General features: G+C 40.1%; 2 pseudogenes; one reads left to right on the forward strand and one right to left on the reverse strand.

The window, feature by feature from the left end:
* The window catches only part of LOC139377155 (B-cell receptor CD22-like), a 30,794-nt pseudogene extending 29,091 nt beyond the window's left edge, over nt 1-1,703 (forward strand).
* A 2,992-nt stretch (nt 1,704-4,695) lies between these two features.
* On the reverse strand, nt 4,696-12,082 carry LOC139380759 (myelin-associated glycoprotein-like; annotated as a pseudogene).
* Between the last annotated feature and the right edge of the window lie 5,980 nt (nt 12,083-18,062).

Consider the following 18,062-nt stretch of genomic DNA (forward strand, 5'->3'; position numbering starts at 1 on the left):
AAAACATACAAATGACCGAAAATACATCATACATTTATACGTATTATCCTACACTAATGTAGTAATGTATTGAAACCCCTACTGTAGTAGTCGACCAAAACGTACATAGGGAAATAACCTGATGCGACAACAAATATGAGTCAAACGCTTACAATGACACAACTTGTCTTCCAGGGGTAGCTTGGGTCCTAGAGACGTCAATGCTAAGGATGCCAAGCCAAAGCTGAAGGAAAAGGTCAGTCAACTGTAATAACAAATGTGTAAACCAAAACAATGGGCAACATCACACATTAGCCCTTATGCCATGAAGTTACACAGTAACTTCTTTGATCACCAGAATGTTATTATACCAGAATGTTATTATTACAGCATTACACTGTAACTGCAGCTAAGATATGCCTGCATATAATAATGAGTGCTTTTTAAGGAAACTAGTCAAATTATGATTCAATTGAATTATTTGAATAGTTACTCTGTAACTATGTAACCACATGTCAGCTCAACTGAATATAAAGTTAAACTGAACATTTTGAATGGAAACTTTGAAGTGATGTGTCATAATCACTTTGTTGCAAATATACTAACAAACCAAAACGGCACTGTTACTGTCACGAATCCCGCCGAAGTTGGCTCCCCTGCCTGTTCGTGCGTGCTTGGCGGTCGTCGTCACCGGCCTACTAGCCACCACCGATCCCTTTTTCCTTTTCTGTTAGTTTAGTCTTATTAGTTGCACCTGTTCCTTTTTGTGTTTTCTTGATTTTCTAGTCTAATTAAGCTTGTTAGAACCGCTCTAGTTTGTGCGGGATTATTTTATGTTCACGTTTAGTGTTGGATGTGGTTTTGTGCTCTGGACCGTTTTACCCTGTGTTTTGGGTTGGTCAGTGTTTTCCACCCTGTGTTTGGGCATGACCGTTTGTGCCGGAATAAATTACCTAGTTTTCTTGAACCCTCTGCTCTCTGCACCTGACTCAAACATTCCACTCCTATTAATCCGTGACAGTTACTGAAACAGAATATTGAGGTAAGAGTACACAGATATCCTGTAAAATATGTAAATCTATTGGTGGTGCATCTTACATCATAGAAAATGTGTAGTAGGAGAAATACTGATGGAAAAAAAGCGAAGAGAACGTTTAGAAGGACGTTTGTACAGACAGTCCAGCAGTAGCAGAAGGGGTATCACAACCGCAAAGAAAATGGAAAATGACTTCATGTGTTTTACTGGGCCTTGATGTTAGCACTTGATAGTTTGGAAAAGGTAAATTAATTCACACAGCCTTAAGATATTTGCTAAGAATAATTTACAAACAAATCTGACTGCCCAAGACAGTTAATATTCTCCAGGTTTACAAAATATCAACATTTGAGCTGCTTCATTAGGGATCCTTTTTGTCTAAATCTCTTTCTATATTTAGACTGATAAGTGCGATGACTACGAGAACATTAAGAAACCGTGTGCTTGGAAGCCCACCATCGAGCCTAACATGGACACAAAGACAGGGAGAAGTGAGGATGACGTGGAGATCAGCTACTCTGAGGTCTCGTTCAGAGCAAAGCCAGGACACCAGACAGTCTGTAGTTCTGACCCTCGCCACTGCAGCGCAAGCCACAGCAGCAGCTCAGATGAAGAAGACTACACAACCCAGTATACTGATGTTAAAATATCAGAGGAAGTTTCATTCATAGTCAAAAAAAAGTATTAAGGTTTGTAAATATCTGTATCACACCCAGTCAAAAGTGTGGACACACCTACTCATTCAAGGGTTTTTCTTTACTATTTTTTGGAGGACAGAGGAGCCTCTTAAAGAAGAAGTTACAGGTGTGTGAGAGCCAGAAATATTGCTTGTTTGTAGGTGACCAAATACTTATTTTCCACCATAATTTGCAAATAAATTCATTAAAAATCTTACAATGTGATTTTATGGAATTTTTTTTTCTCATTTTGTCTGTCATAGTTAAAGTGTACCTCTGATGAAATTATAGGCCTCTCTCATCTTTTTAAGTGGGAGAACTTGCACAATTGGTGGCTGACTAAATACCTTTTTGCCCCACTGTATGTGGGAACTCCTTCAAGACTGTTGGAAAAGCATTCCTCATGAAGCTGGTTGAGAGAATTCCAAGAGTGTACAAAGCTGTCATCAAGGCAAAGGATGGCTACTTTGAAGAATATAAAATATATTTTCAACACTTTTTTTTGGTTACTACATGATTCCAAATGTGTTATTTCATAGTTTTGATGTCTTCACTGATATTCAACCATGTAGAAAATAGTACACATAAAGTAAACCCCTTGAATGAGTAGGTGTGTCCAAACCTTTGACTAGTGCTTTATATCTGGATTGTTAGCAATAAAAACACATTCATGTGCCGGTCATTGCCTTAACTGTACTTTTAAATAATAAGTCAGTCAAGACCAAAATGGCAGGAAACAGAATTTATTGACGTCATTCAAAGTGGGTTTGAACATTGTGTGTTACATCAATGCAATATGTGCTTACTTGGCTGTCAAAATAGAAATGCTTCACTGTTTAGGAATTTCCCATATTTCAGGATGTGCTATTGTGTAGATGCTATGCAACTGACACCATGTTTTAATATTTGTTCAACATTGTAATGTACATCATTACTGTCTTCTTACTTTACATAATTACTGCTTCATGCTGAAATGACTGACTGCTTGTAACCTATATTCACCTGTATTCATTGCAAATACATTAAAAAAAAACACACAAAAAAAACATTAATAACAAAAATACAACATGTTGAAGTGATTCCTAACCATCACACACAATTTGTAAGTTCATAAATACACATTTTCTGTAACACTAAGTTACATATTCATAGAAGCGGAACAACTCAGGGGAAAACAAACAAAAATATCACACTCTTAAAAACTGTTGCGAGATTAAATGGAATTAATTGAAAATGTATGTAAGGAATGACACTAATCTATAAAAACACAGTTAAAAAGTCAGAATAAAGATAACATACACAGAGCCTAGTGAAAGTCTACACACCCACTGCACAGTCTTTACATTTTGCTGCCTTAAAAAACATTTGATTGTTTTCCTACGGATGTACACAACTTACACAACATTTTAAAAGTGAAAGAAAAATTATAAAACATTTTCCAAATGAATAAATAAAAACATTTAACGGAGCTGTCTTAATTACGTATGTTTTCACAACCTAGAGTAAATTCTTGGTGGAAGCACCTTTGGCAGTCATTAGGGCTGTGAATAATTTTGAATTAGATTCTAACAACTTTGCACACCTCATAGGGCAACATATACACATTGTTTTTTGTCAAAACTTCTCAAGCCCAGTAAATTTGGTTGGGAGTCATTGATGGACAGCAATATTCAAACCTTGGGCTGGATTCAATCCGTATCGCTGAAGTATCACAGAAGATCTACTTAAAAATGTCATTTCAGATTGAGCCGACATTTGCCGCGTTTAACGTTCATGCAGTCTCCGCGAACGCGGGAACATTGCCTTTAAATTTCAATCAAGCTTTAACACGGATCTTCCGGAGACAGTACAGGTGCATCAAAGCTGCGACTGAGAGACTGAAAATCAGCTTCTAGATTTGATGTTCATTTGATTTGTCTTCGGCGATACAGATTGAATCTGAATTGAATCCAACAGATTTAAGTCAGGACTGAGACTGGGCCATTCAGAAACACTCAACAGCTATTGGAAAGCCATTCTTGTTTGTCTTTGAGATTAAAATGTGTATAATTGACTCGCTGAAAAATACAACTCTATCCCAGTGTTTGGTATTCAGAAGACTGGGAGGGTTTCTAACGTTTTATCTGGGCTTTGCTACTTTCATATTTATTATGATCCTGACAAACTCCCCAATCCCTGCCGGGGTCAAGCATACCAATAACACGATGTTGCTGCCACAAACAGGAGGATCAACAACATTGCATTCACTCCACATTACTGGCCTGTATAGAAAAGTAAAAAGGAGGAAGCCTGTGTTTAAAAAAAAAACACTCCAAATCATCCATTCTGTTTGCTACAAGGCTGTTAAGAAATACTGCAAGAAAACACAGCCAATAAATGCACTTTTTGTCCTAAATTAAAAACCACAGGCCAAATCCAGAACTACACAACACAGAGTGAAACCCTCTGCATTTTCAAGTATTGTGGATTGTACTGACATATCTGCTTTACTGAGCTTGAGCTATTTGGACAAAAACAATGGGTATGTGTTACCCTAAGAGTTGTGCAAAGTTTGTAGAATCTTATTCAAACTGATTCACAGCTATAATAGCGGCCAAAGGTGCTTCCACCAAGTATTATCTCTGGGGTGTGAAGACATACGCAATCAAGACATCTTTGGTTTTTATGTTCTATTCAATTGTAAATAAAACATTTTTTATAATTGTTCTTTCACTTTGAAAATGTGGAGTTGGTTGTGTAGATCAGCAGGACAAAATCTAATGTATTCCCTAATTGGATTTAATGTTAAGCCAAATCCACTCATTTGAAGGGGTGTCCACATACTTGTATATATAGAGATGAAAATCTAACTAATGAACAGACACTGTAGAATAACTGGTGTTAAAAAAAAGGTGGACATAGTGTTTCTACAGTTTGAAAGGTGACGATGATGTCTCTGCAGTGCATTATGGGTGATTTTTCACAACCTTGCACTAGCTTATCTGCACATAAGCTTTACTCCCTCTATACAGCAGCTTACTGTGCCTTTATACTCTCCTCCTCTTCCTCCTATCTAACTGAGGTTTTCCCTAATTTGTCTCAGATATGACCTGACCATGACATATGTTCCCATACCTTACCTCCTCTTTACCATTAGAGGAATCTTTCTACTCAGAAAGCAGTGTCACCTCATCCACAGTGGTTTCTGCTGTGTTGTGCTGCTCAGATTGTCCCAATGGAGCCTCTGTAGACTCCTGGACACTGAGGGCAGAATTAGTCATGCCCTGTAGCTTTGGCAGCGCAGAATCCTTTGCAACTTCTTCCTCCCCATCACTCTTGTGCCCTGCCTGAGTTTCTTCTAAGACTTTCGCTCCATGGTCTTCAGCGTGATCCCCCTGCTCCAGAGCAGGATTGGCCTCCTTCTTCCCAGCCCCTCCCTCGATACTACCTGTGGAGTGCAGACGGATCACTGCGTACTCTGCCGTTTTGGAGGCGACTCCCCTGATCTCTCCCTCCCCCCCCCCCTGCTTGGCCACCTTGGCCTGGAGTTTGGAGAAGTTCAAGTTGGCGTAGTGGAGTAGGTCTGTGTCGTCAATTTCCCTGTCCACTGTCCTGTTGGGCCCGAGGGCCTCATCCAGCATGGCTTTATTGGCATAGACATTGTCCTCTTCCTGAAAGAGGGCCTGAGGGGTAAGCATCACATTAGACGGGTTTATAAGCTAACTTAGTTTTTTTTTGTGTGGACTCCTATTAGCTGTAACTGCCTGGTGTCCACACAAAACACAATGCAAAACAATCATATGAGCAAATCAACCACGGGATAGGAAAGGGCTTTGTTGTTCGTTAGTTGTTTAACATGAGATCCAGACAATATGGCTGCAAAAGACTCAATTACAGTAATGAACCACTGCAGCCTAAACTGACTTGAGTTCCTCTTCATGCACACAGTTGATTTTTTGCATATTTACATTTTTATTTCCACCAGCCAAGCTACCTCCAATCTTTCACTGCAACAACAATACCAGTGCTGAAATGTGTGCGGCATCTAGGATATGTAATATCATGCACACTCTTCGGTGAAATATGTATATCAATGCCTTCCCACATTGTTAAGACTGTGAGCACATACACATGTGCAAAGTCGGAATGTCAGTGTAGTTACTTACCTCATCAGTCACTATGAACTCTGCTGTGTCCTTCTGTCTTTTGTTTGGTGATTGCCTGGCTCTCCTATGCCCGAGAGCAAAACAACAGATGTTAAGATAATGTCGTCAAATACCAGTCCAGACAAACATTGGACCAATCTATCCAAAGGTCTTTTACATGATCGTACCGGCCCTGGCCCCTGTGTCAGTCACTTACTTGCAGATGAGAAGCAGTGGGATACATAGGAGCATCATCACTCCTGCCCCCACACCAGCCCCGATCAACAGAGAGATTAGGTGGAAACCTGCACAATCACAACATAGAGAAAACAAATGAGGTGTAAAACAAGCACCGCCATTCCTTCTTTGTATTAAATATCCTTCTTATTTGGCGATGTGAGAGCTTGGGACTATGAGGTTCTATCTGCATAAAGATGTTTCTGAGATAATTGGCTTTAAAGTTCCGAATCCTCATTGGTTTGAATGGTGTCAGACATTTTTTATCTTGTATTCTTTTGAACTGAACAACATGAATAGGGGTATTTTTACTATATACATAGAGAACATTGAACAGAACAAGGCTATGTCAATAACTCAATTTTGACAAAAATAAAGATAGACCCTTATAGTTCCAAGCTCTTGTATGGTTAGTGGGACCGGGGGGACTGTTAGGAACTAATTCTGTTGTAGAGCAGGACAAACGTCTCCCATCTGTACCTTCATATGTTTCCATTGATGTTAAGTTAAATGAGAAGCTGTCAAAACCATCCATGTTGGAGCTGAGGCAGACCAGACTCGGTATTTCCTCTTCCTGTGATTGGCGGATGGTGAGGGAGCTCCTCAGCCCGGCTCGGCCCATTGGCTCCTCCCTGATGATGGTGTTAGTGGAGTGATTGACAGACTCTCCAGCCAATTGCCACACCACTGTGGGAGCAGGGTTTCCAAAGCTATCACAGAAACATCTGATCTGAGATGTAGCTGAAATCCTGATGCAGCGAGAGGTGTTCTGGATCTCTGAAGCAACTACCCCGAACAGACAGGGAGGACACAACTATTGTTAATAGTTCATTCACATTAATGAGTGATTGTGATTCATAATCAGTAGAATAAATACTGTACAGTACATACATGTCACATCGATATTGATGGCCTCAGAGTTCTGCAGTCCATGGACATTCTGAGCCTCACAGTAGTACTGTTCATTTGAAAGCCTGGTTACATTGAAGATGTTGAGGTTCTCTTCAGACCCTACAATGTCCTTCTCCCATCCCTCAACTCTGTACCAGGTGTAGTTATTCACTGCTGGGTTGGCATTGCTGCTGCAGGTCAGAGTCACAGAGCTGCCCTCTGCTACTGAGCTAGAGGGACTGACTGACACTGAGGTGTTCTTGGGGGGATCTGGAAGAAAACAGTGTATTATACACTTCTCAACAGTGGTGTTAGTCTGCCTATCCATACTTCCCATGCTACATGTATGTACTTCTATACAATAAATCCAGCTGTGAGCCAGATTCAGTTGCCATACCTAAGCCAGATCCTTTCCACAATAAGGGCCAAACTTGGGCTGGCATATACTGTAGATGTGGCCCAGTTACTACTTTGAATTACACCAGAAGTGGGCCGTATCCAACTTGATAGGCTAGGTCTAGCTTTTTCATGGCAATGATCTGGCTAAGTTATGGCAATCAAACCTGGCCCACTTTTGGACCGTAATTCCAAGTGTTTACAAGGCCACATAAACACGCTGGAGGATTGTAAATGGAGGCTGGATTTGGGCAATAATAATTTTGCTTTCTAGGTTTGTCTTCGGAAACCCTTCAATTGAGATAAAACACAAATCTTGACTAGATTGCCAATGGCAATACAGAACAAACAGCCATGCATAAACATATTCACACTGCCATGCAAACTCAACAACAGGCTTCAGTGATGGAGGTCCATTGACACACACACACACACACACACACAGTAAAGATTCATGGTTGTCACGCAACAGGACAATGGCTCACTGTCATTGGACCAGACAGTCTGGACACTGGCGTGAACCCATGACCCAGACGTTGGCTACACACCAGGTGTGGCTGGTCACAGCAGCTGGATGTGTGCCTCAACACAGAGTCATATTCAACCAGTTATCAATAGACAGTTTTTAGCATCTTGGTAACACAGCATCTTGGTAACACTTTACAATAAGGTTATGGATTAGAATCAACTATATTAGTGAAAGGTTCTAGATGTACCGTTTAAAAATGATGGCTTAAATATGACATGTTCATTTACCATTAGTAAATGATTACCAAATGCATTGACACAATTTAACGATACATTAGTTGATGCCAAATAATGTAGCCTTATGGCAGCGTCTTGATGCTTCTATGTTTCTGGCCCTACACTAGGAGCTATACTGTATTATACCCAGGGATGGAAATTAAGCTAGCACACTAACCCGTGACTAGTACTTTTCAGACCGGGCTACTAGAAAATGTGCCCGACTAGCCCGCCAGCTACTGACATTTTGTCTTTTCAAATATTGCGTGGCAAATATTTTGGACCCAGGCTAGTAAAAATTGCAGTCTACTATCCTGGCTGGCCAGTGCCCAAAATCCTTAAATTACATCCCTTATCATACCACTGCAAAAGTATAATGTATATAACTTACATTGAATATCCAGCAGAACAACTGTGGCTTTTTCCGCACCAAGGGCATGCAGTGCTTCACAGCAGTACTCCCCACTATCACTTGCTTTACTGTCTAAGGTGAAGCTCTCTCCAGATCCTAAAGTGACAGCCTCAGTCCCATTGACTCTGTACCAGGTGTAGTTTTTCACTGCTGGGTTGGCATTGCTGTTGCAGGTCAGAGTCACAGAGCTGCCCTCTACCACTGAACCAGAGGGACTGACTGACACTGAGGTGTTCTTGGGAGGGTCTGGGGGAAAGAAACAATAGATATTGTATGTCAAGAGTCAATTTAGTGTGTGTTATGATACTGTCCATAGTTGAAAATATTGTTCATATTTGGTTTCATTGTGTACATACATATTCCATCTAGTTGAAGGACAGATGAGTTCTCGGCTCCATGGTCATTGATGGTTTCACAGTAGAAATAACTGTCATCTGCTGGTACCTGGACAGTTAGCATTCTGCTAGCCCCCACTGTTGAAACCTGTTCTCCAATAACTCTGTACCAGGTGTAGCTCCCCACTGCTGGGTTGGCATTGCTGCTGCAGGTCAGAGTCACAGAGCTGCCCTCTAACACTGAACCAGAGGGACTGACTGATACTGAGGTGTTCTTGGGAGAGTCTGAGGGAGAGTGCACAGAAAGTTGTCAAATTCTATAGAAATAAACAACTTACCATACATGAATCAAACTTACCGTGCATGAATCAACTTACAAAGAACAGTGACTGTCAGATACGTTTTGGATGATTTATCACTCTTGCCAGCTTGTCGTTTATACAGCGCAGTGCAGGAGATCTTCTCCCCATGGTGGACATGTGAAGCGGTAAAGTTCAGGAGAGAAGTTATGACTCGATTCGGAGTCTCCTGCAAATCCTCCACACTGTCACTCAGTGTGGGGGTCCATGTCAGAGTTGGAGGGAGTGAGGGACAGGGGGCTGCGGCAGAGCAGACCAAACTCACTGAGGTCCCCTCCATCACATCCACTGTTGCTGGACTTAGAGTGGGTTTGGATGGATACTCTGAGGGATAAAATAAATAAAAAAAGACTTATTACATGAGCAGTGCATTAAATACAGCAAGTTCAAACCTGCAACTTAAGTGAACACAACACATCACAAGACAGAAATAGCATATTCTAATGATACTCTACCTTTAACATCAATTGTGACACGTCCTGGAAAATTATATTTCAGAGCATTGTCACATTCAAGTCTGAAACAAAAGTAGTCATTGAAATAAGATGTGAAGTCATTCAGGATTGTAGTGCATTCCTTCTGCTGCAAGTTCCCAGTTAGATTCCCTTGAATGGTGTTTAAGCCTGTTCCTGTGAGACTAGAATCAAACACGTGTACTCTTCTCCACCCTTTCCTCCATATTCCTTTACATGAAGCTGTGAGGGACGACTCATATCCAGATCCCAGTGTAAATGAGCAGGGAATGGCCACACAAGATCCACTGAGAGCCTCTATATTCTGAGGCATCAGAGCTGCAAAGTCTAGGCACAGAACACCTGAAATACACACAACAAACTATTAGACTGTGGTGTTAGGTTCTTTTCAACTTCACTAGGTTGTTGTTTTTTCCTACAAACCGTAAAATAATATGGGGGCTAGTTATTTAGCGATGTGCAGAATAATCTGGCTAGTATTTTGGGGGGATGTAGCAATGCTAGTAGACATGGATTGTATTAACTATAGCTTTAAAAACCAAGTGCAAATGTTTTTATCTCAATTTGACATTATTTCTGGCTAACAATAAAGCAACTTACTGTAATAGTTTTTTTTAAATGTTTAAAAAAAATGTATTCCTCAAGCAAGAATTTTGCTAGGACTGTCTTGGAGTTGGGAAGGGAACAAAATGGTGCATTAACCACAGTGTGGATCAATCCACCTGAGCAGAGAATGGATATGTAACCTTAAAACGAAGTTATTGGCAGACAGGTTTGTTATCTTTGTTATTGGTCTATTAACTTGGCCCCCCCCTGGTGATGTCACCAGCGAAGCCAAAACTCCACCCACGCAAAACCTGCTGTTTAGAAGGTCCTGTATTTCAACCAGCAAGTATCAGAAAATAACACCAATCACATTTGTACAGTGTTAGTTCATCAGCTGTTGTATAAATATGATACAAAACACAGGAAAAACTGAATGTTGACTGCGCTGGGCTTTTAATAAGGATCAGAACACTAACCATGTTTCCATCCAGTTTTCATGAGAGTAAAGTCATATCGTATTAAAAATAAATAATGAGGGCAGTAGCCAGGTTTACATTCAATTGGCGACACATTTTCATGTGAATATTCTAAAATCCGATAAAGAAAATATGTGCAATTTCCCACCAGTGGTGTTTCCACCAAATGGACTTGTTGCAGATAGAAATCAGTGCATGATGACATAGTGCACACAACATGTACTTGTTTGCTTACATTTTCAAGTACCAAATAAAAATCTAAAGTTCATAGTGTTTCCATCGCATTCTCATATTTTCAAATATTCACATGATAATGTGTCTCCAATTGGATGGAACCTAGCTACAGATAACCTATAAAATGTAAATGGTAACGTGCAATGGGAGACGCCAGAAAGCAGTGCATCAGACCCAGCCTTTCCCACAGCGACCCACCTTGCAGTAGATAACCAATGAGGATGAGTCTTTCAGCTCCTGTGATGTGCATGATTCTCTGTATCAGAAATGGCAAGATGAGCTCACTGTCTGGACAGACAGACACACACACATTCAGTACATTATCTTATTTTTTTTAAAACATAATACTAACAGTGAAAATAACTTTTAATTAAAGTTAAACACATCAAAATGTTGACATTTTAGTTTTGATTTGTCATTAATAGAATGATTCCACACAGATTGAGTGTAGAGTACTGAAACCACATTGACCCTATTCTCCACAAGACAGTGTGAGTTTTCTTGCTTTTTTATTTGACATGTTGGCTACACCACAATAATTTGTACCAGAATGAGATTTGAATCATAGTAATATGAACATATTTCTCACATAATAAATATAGAATAAAAAATACATTATTCAATTATACCCTAAAGCCAATGAAGAAGATGTGTTGATTCTGAGTAGGTATAAATATCTAAATTGAGCATAATAAAGTCAAACAGGTTCATGTTTTGGGTGTAGATTCATTTCCATTGAAAATAATGACCAATAGAAATGTATTAAGTGTATAGAGCTATGAGCTGATTAGGTTGATTTTGGGAAAATGTAGATTTAGCCTATACCTGACACACTAAAGAAAATGTAACCTAGTTGAACTTGACAATATCTACAATTCGATTTTAATTTGATGCAATAAATATCTGAAATGTGTTCCCAAATCCAACTCAACCCAACTCAACTCAACTCCTCGAAAATATCAACACCTGTGAACATACACTTCAACATGTTGCACTCCACATTGCAAAACCATAACAGTCACATGAATTACCATAACAGAAATAGTACAAACAGAAATAGTGTCTCCGACCTCTTACCAGTATTCACGCGATGATCATCTGTTCAAATCCAATGCACAATTCAGGCTTTATAAATGATACCTGAAGTGGTGTTCTGTTGTCCAGCTGCCTGTCACTGTAGTAGACGGTCAGAAGAAGTGGCGCTGCTGTTTGCAAGACACAGACATTTCCTTCACTGAATAAGCGCCAACCCCCAAGCGCTAGCCTTCCTCTGTAATATCAAATGATCATCAGATTTTCTTACTCATATTTATCAGTGAGATATATCAAGCTTCACAAGGAGGGCAACATCCACTGATTCCTTTAAATGTATACAAATATATAATCCAGTGGCTAGTAAATGACACAGAAAGCTATAGCCCCTTGCAATATTTATCTTTACTTCTCCTTTTTATATTTAAATACACAAATGTAATGAAATATTCAAGTTTCAAGTTTAGTTTTTACAACGAGTTCCAGATTAATGGGGCAATAACTGTTCAAGACATATGTGGCTGATGGATATTACACATTTGACATTTTGCATAACTTCCTGCTTTCCATAGCTACTACTCAATGGGCTACATTTCAAAGAAGGTTTAAAAGCAGACTTTAATGTGGATATCATAAATGTACAATTCAGGCTTAGAAAAAGAGAAAATTAGTAAAAGTCTCTTTGATGATGAATTTATATAAATGTTTCCCTACACAATTTATACAGTGGCTTTCGAAAGTATTCAACCCACTTGGCATTTTTCCTGTTTTGTTCCCTTACGACCTGGAATTAAAATTGATTTTTGGGGGGTTTGCATCATTTGATTTACACAACATGCCTACCACTACGAAGATGCAAAATATTTTTTTTATTGTGATACAAACAAGAAATAAGACAAAAAAAAAACAGAAAACTTGAGCATGCATAATTATTCACCCCCCCAAAGTCAATACCTTGTAGAGCCACCGTTTTCAGCAATTACAGCTGCAAGTCTCTTGGGGTATGTCTCTATAAGCTTGGCACATCTAGCCACTGGGATTTTTGCCCATTCTTCAAGGCAAAACTGCTCTAGCTCCTTCAAGTTGGATGGGTTCCACTGGTGTACAGCAATCTTTAAGTCATACCACATATTCTCAATTGGATTGAGGTCTGGGCTTTGACTAGGCCATTCCAAGACATTTAAATGTTTCCCCTTAAACCACTCAAGTGTTGCTTTAGCAGTATGCTTAGGGTCATTGTCCTGCTGGAAGGTGAACCTCCATTCCAGTCTCAAATCTCTGGAAGACTGAAACTGGTTTCCCTCAAGAATTTCCTTATATTTAGCCCCATCCTTCAATTCTGACCAGTTTCCCAGTCCCTGACGATGAAAAACATTCCCACAGCATGATGCTGCCACCACCATGCTTCACTGTGGGGATGGTGTTCTCGGGGTAATGGGAGGTGTTGGGGTTGCACCAGACATAGCATTTTCCTTGATGGCCAAAAATCGACATTTTAGTTTCATCTGACCAGAGTACCTTCTTCCATATGTTTGGGTTGTCTCCCACATGCCGTTTGGAGAACACCAAACATGTTTGCTTATTTTATTCTGTAAGCTATGGCTTTTTCTGGCCACTCTTCTGCAAATCCCAGCTCTGTGGAGTGTATGGCTTAAAGTGACCCTATGGACAGATACTCCCATCTCCACTGTGGAGCTTTGCAGCTCCTTCAGGGTTATCTTTGGTCTCTTCGTTGCCTCTATGATTATTGCCCCCTTTGCCTGGTCCGTGAGATTTGGTGGGTTTGCTGTGGTGCCATATTCTTTCCATTTTGTTATAATAGATTTAATGCTGCTTCGTGGAATGTTCAAAGTTTCTGATATTTTTTTATAACCCAACCCTGATCTGTACTTCTCCACAACTTTGTCCCTGACCTGTTTGGAGAGCTCCTTGGTCTTCATAGTGCCGCTTGCTTGGTTGTGTTAAAGACTCTGGGGCCTTTCAGAACAGGTGTATGTATACTGAGATCATGAGACAGATCATGTGACACTTAAATAAAGTCCCCATGTGTGCAATCTAACTAATTGTTATGACTTCTGAAGGTAATTGGTTGCACCAGATCTTATTTAGGGGCTTCATAGCAAAGGGGGTGAATATTTATGCATGCACCACTTTTCAATGTTTTATTTTTTTCATTTCACTTCTACAATTTGGACTATTTTGTGTAATACATGAAATCCAAATAAAGTCCATTTAAATTACAGGTTGTAATGAAACAAAATAGGAAAAACGGCAAGGGGGTGAATACTTTTGCAAGGCACTGTAAACCATTCAGTGTTGCGTATATAATATATGCAGTATATATATTATAAATGCCATTTAGCAAACACTCTTATCCAAAGTGACTTAAGGACCGTACGAAAAATTCTAGGGGGAGGGGAGGTCCAAAATAGGGGAGAGCGTGCAACTTCTTTTTTGCTTTGGGGAGGGTTGTGTGTTTTTTTATTGGATACAGGGGAGGGTGGTTTTTTATTGGACACAGGGAAGGGGAGGGTGGTTTTTTATTGGACACAGGGGAGGGGAGGGTAGTTTTTTATTGGACACAGGGAAGGGGAGGGTGGGTTTTTTTTGGACACAGGGGAGGGGAGGGTAGTTTTTTATTGGACACAGGGAAGGGGAGGGTGGTTTTTTATTGGACACAGGGGAGGGGAGGGTGGTTTTTTATTGGACACGGGAGGGGAGGGTAGTTTTTTTATTGGACACAGGGAAGGGGAAGGTGGTTTTTTATTGGACACGGGGGAGGGGAGGGTAGTTTTTTATTGGACACAGGGGAGGGGAGGGGAGTTTTTTATTGGACACAGGGGAGGGTAGTGTTGTTTTTTATTGGACACAGGGAAGGGGAGGGTGGTTTTTTATTGGACACAGGGGAGGGGGGTTTTTTATTGGACACAGGGGAGGGTAGTGTGGTTTTTTTGGGGCACAGGAGGGTAGTGTGGTTTCTTATTGGACACAGGGGAGGGTAGTGTGGTTTTTTATTGGACACAGGGAAGGGGAGGGTGGTTTTTTATTGGACACAGGGGAGGGTGCTTTTTTATTGGACACAGGGGAGGGTAGTGTGGTTTCTTATTGGACACAGGGGAGGGTAGTGTGGTTTCTTATTGGACACAGGGGAGGGTAGTATGGTTTTTTATTGGACACAGGGGAGGGTAGTGTGTTATTTTATTGGACACAGGGGAGGGTAGTGTGGTTTCTTATTGGACACAGGGGAGGGTAGTGTGGTTTTTTATTGGACATAGGAGGGTAGTGTGGTTTTTTTATTGAACACAGGGGAGGGTAGTGTGGTTTCTTATTGGACACAGGGGAGGGTAGTGTGTTTTTTTATTGGACACAGGGGAGGGTAGTGTGGTTTCTTATTGGACACAGGGGAGGGTAGTGTGGTTTCTTATTGGACACAGGGGAGGGTAGTGTGGTTTCTTATTGGACACAGGGGAGGGTAGTGTGGTTTTTTAGTGGACATAGGAGGGTAGTGTGTTTTTTTTATTGAACACAGGGGAGGGTAGTGTGGTTTCTTATTGGACACAGGGGAGGGTAGTGTGGTTTTTTATTGGACACAGGGGAGGGTAGTGTGGTTTCTTATTGGACACAGGGGAGGGTAGTGTGGTTTCTTATTGGACACAGGGGAGGGTAGTGTGGTTTCTTATTGGACACAGGGGAGGGTAGTGTGTTATTTTATTGGACACAGGGGAGGGTACTGTGGTTTCTTATTGGACACAGGGGAGGGTAGTGTGGTTTCTTATTGGACACAGGGGAGGGTAGTGTGGTTTCTTATTGGACACAGGGGAGGGTAGTGTGGTTTCTTATTGGACATAGGAGGGTAGTGTGTTTTTTTCAACAACACAACCACCATTCTGACCCTCAACACGAGGGACACTCATATGTTTATATGTAGTTCCCTCTTGCATAGCCAAGGGAAGTATTTTGGGGGTGGGGGTGCTGCGATATGTTGTTGACAGCTGTATAGAAATTTGCAATAAAATCTGAAATACACATGAACTGAAAGAAACAAAGGGTGGAAATTGATGGATAAACTAAAATATTTGGAGATGACAAGGTGAAAAGCTTGATTTAAGCTTGTTATTTACATTTATCTGATAGATTAAAATGATTCTGATGAGGTCTATTACCACAGTTCACGTCTCTCAGGTTGAGCGGAAACCGCGAATGCAGAGCTACGCTCATGGTGTGACTGCCGCTCTCCCCTCTGCAGCGTTCACATATCGCTGCCACTGGGCTCTCTCCGTGCTCCTCTGTAGCCACACTCTTTCCTCTGTCACACACACAAACACATGCATGCTCATACCCATGCACACACACATGTACAGTGGGGCAAAAAAGTATTTAGTCAGCCACCAATTGTGCAAGTTCTCCCACTTAAAAAGATGAGAGGCCTGACATTTTCATCATAGGTACACTTCAACTATGACAGACAAAATGAGAAAAAAAAATTCCAGAAAATCACATTGTAGGATTTTTAATTTATTTATTTGCAAAATATGGCGGAAAATAAGTATTTGGTCAATAACAAAAGTTTATCTCAATACTTTGTTATATACCCTTTGTTGGCAATGACAGAGGTAAATACGAAATACTTTTTTGCCCCACTGTATGTCATGTGTGGTCAAATAAATGATAATTGTATACGCAATTCCAAAAGTGCTAGAACTACTTTGATTTTTTTGGTGTGCAAATCACTAATAATAGCCTAAAGAGTGCTTTCACCTGTATGACCTCATAAGTAGAGGTCACGTTGGAGATCTGTAGTGTGGCGTATGTGTCACCTACTGCCTGTTGGCAGACATGGGGACATGTCACACAATAAGTAATTCTGTAATACAGTATTTAAGCACCATAAAAAGAAAACAAAGACTGCTACCATGTAATTTCTAGGTAATTACAATAAGATACCTATTACTGTGTTCAAAACTTGTACAAACAAAAAGAAATTACCTATTATTATGTAATTTATAGCTAATTCCAAAGTATTTTCTGTACTATGAGATGAAGTGCTACAGACATACCTTCAGTCCTCTGGATTATCTGATAGTGAATAGAGATGAAGAGAAAGATTGGAACGGAAATATTGAAACTGATATATTACCATATATATTACCATATGGATATATTCATTTCTCACAGACTACCAAAGACCAAATTACGCTAGATTTTAGTTCTGGGTTAACCAAGATTATATATATATATATATATATAAAAGACTATTTCTGAAGAACGTCCATGAAATAATGAAATACAAGATTCTACTTGCTTAGCAATTACAGGAAGTCCATTTTACCTGATATATTTATATTTATAGAATCCACAGGACAATGACCATTCCACAGATTATGGATGAAACTGATATTTGAGCTACAAGACATGTTTGTTAGTTACCAAATCCAGTCTCTATACTTTTTGTATGTTTACCAATAGTCTTTATAACAAATGTATAAAGGTAATAGCATAATCTTAATACATTTAATTATACACAATAATCTGTTTAGTCTATGATGGAAATAAAGTACATTCGTATTGTTACAGCAGTATGCCTACCTGTAGTTGTGGAGGGGCAGTGGTGCAGATACACAAAGAACTTGGACCTATCTTTGCCATAGCTATTTTGTGCTTCACAGCAGAACAGAACTCTCACTGATATCCTGCAGGACCAGAAACTGAGATCTAGAATCAATTGGGACCATCTTGCTCTCATTGACTCTGTACTAGGTGTGAGGTCTTCGCTGGTGGGTTGGCATTGCTGCTATACAAGTCAGAGTCACAGAGCTGCCCTCTACCGCTGAACTAGAGGGACTGACTGATGCTAATGTGTTCCTGGGAAGGGCTGTAAAAAGTTAGAGATTTTTTTTATTTAAATACTACATTTTGTGGTGGGCACCATTTCACTCTGTTCTGCTAGCAGTGGGTCAATCTGGTTCATGCTACAATACCGTTTTTGGTTAAAACATTATTTATTTTTTTTAAATGTACATGGCACACCTAGTTGAATGATAGTAGACTTCTGCAATCCAAGATAATTGCTGGCCTCACAGTACAACTCTCTGTTGTCTGCAGACACCTGGA

Source organism: Oncorhynchus clarkii, chromosome 2 (assembly GCF_045791955.1).
Source record: "Oncorhynchus clarkii lewisi isolate Uvic-CL-2024 chromosome 2, UVic_Ocla_1.0, whole genome shotgun sequence".
Lineage (NCBI taxonomy): Eukaryota > Metazoa > Chordata > Actinopteri > Salmoniformes > Salmonidae > Oncorhynchus > Oncorhynchus clarkii.